This window comes from Sinocyclocheilus grahami, unplaced genomic scaffold, assembly GCF_001515645.1.
Source record: "Sinocyclocheilus grahami isolate Dianchi unplaced genomic scaffold, SAMN03320097.WGS_v1.1 scaffold2456.1, whole genome shotgun sequence".
Classification (NCBI taxonomy): Eukaryota; Metazoa; Chordata; class Actinopteri; order Cypriniformes; family Cyprinidae; genus Sinocyclocheilus; species Sinocyclocheilus grahami.
Genome location: NW_015507635.1, coordinates 46460 through 47412, shown reverse-complemented (window position 1 = coordinate 47412; position 953 = coordinate 46460). Strand labels below are relative to the sequence as shown.

Genomic DNA, 953 nt, shown 5'->3' with positions numbered 1-953 from the left:
GTTTAATTAAGGTTTTTTAGAAAACTAAAAATTCGTGTAAATAAAGAAACTCACCATTTCATCATCTCCACGATGAAAATTGTCACCGTGCCAGAAGCGTCTCTTGTACCCCTTAATATAACCGATCTTGCTCCTCTTGTACTTGAAGTCTGGTTTCCAAACCAACGAGCCGTAACCGAAGATCCACAGGCTGGATTTTCCAGCGATGATGTCTTGAGGTTTCATCTTTACAGGATGGTATGAGGATAGAAAGGGTAGTAGCGTACGCTTTGATGTAACAGCTGCTTTTTGATAAATGAATGGCCTCACAGGCTAACTGGCTAGCGTTAGCTTCCTTCTATCAAGTAGGAGAGGTATCGGTTGGCTCACGGCTATACCGCGGACGGTATCCGAGCCCAACTGCTTGGCAGTTGTGATGGTGAAATCCCGCAGATCGCTTTTCTTTGCCTGCTGCATGCCGATGCCGTGCAGTTACCGCATTATTGCCTTAAAACTCCATTTTGGCCTCTTCGGCTCTTTCAACTAGAATAAAACACAAAAACTGTTGCTAGCTCACCGGCCAGCCCGCTGTTTACCAACAAACCTCTACCCAGCCAAACAAACGACACCTCAAAGTCAGAACAAATAGCCTTTTAACCAGCCTTTCAACCGTTGCTTTCGAGCACCCTAGGCTGCCGCGCTCCTGTCCTTTTCCTCCTCAGCGGATGAAATGTTGGCTGCTTTGAGGCAGACTATATGCGACGGTATCTATGGGCGTATCTGGCGTTGCTCAAAATCCTGTCCAATCGCAGCCTAGATAGGGCGGGTCGTTTTATCTTCTATCCAATCAAATCATCTCGCCGTGACACTATACGCGCCTACCTGTCTGATTGGCTCACGAACCAGGAAAAAACGCGAGAGGTTGTTTAATTTCATAGGCGAGCCAGACGTCAGTCACAGAATACTCTCACGCT

At 46.9% G+C, this 953-nt stretch overlaps 1 pseudogene; it reads right to left on the bottom strand.

Annotated features, from left to right (window-relative positions):
* The window catches only part of LOC107575076 (glutathione-specific gamma-glutamylcyclotransferase 1-like), a 2286-nt pseudogene extending 1569 nt beyond the window's left edge, over positions 1–717 (bottom strand).
* Positions 718–953: the final 236 nt, after the last annotated feature.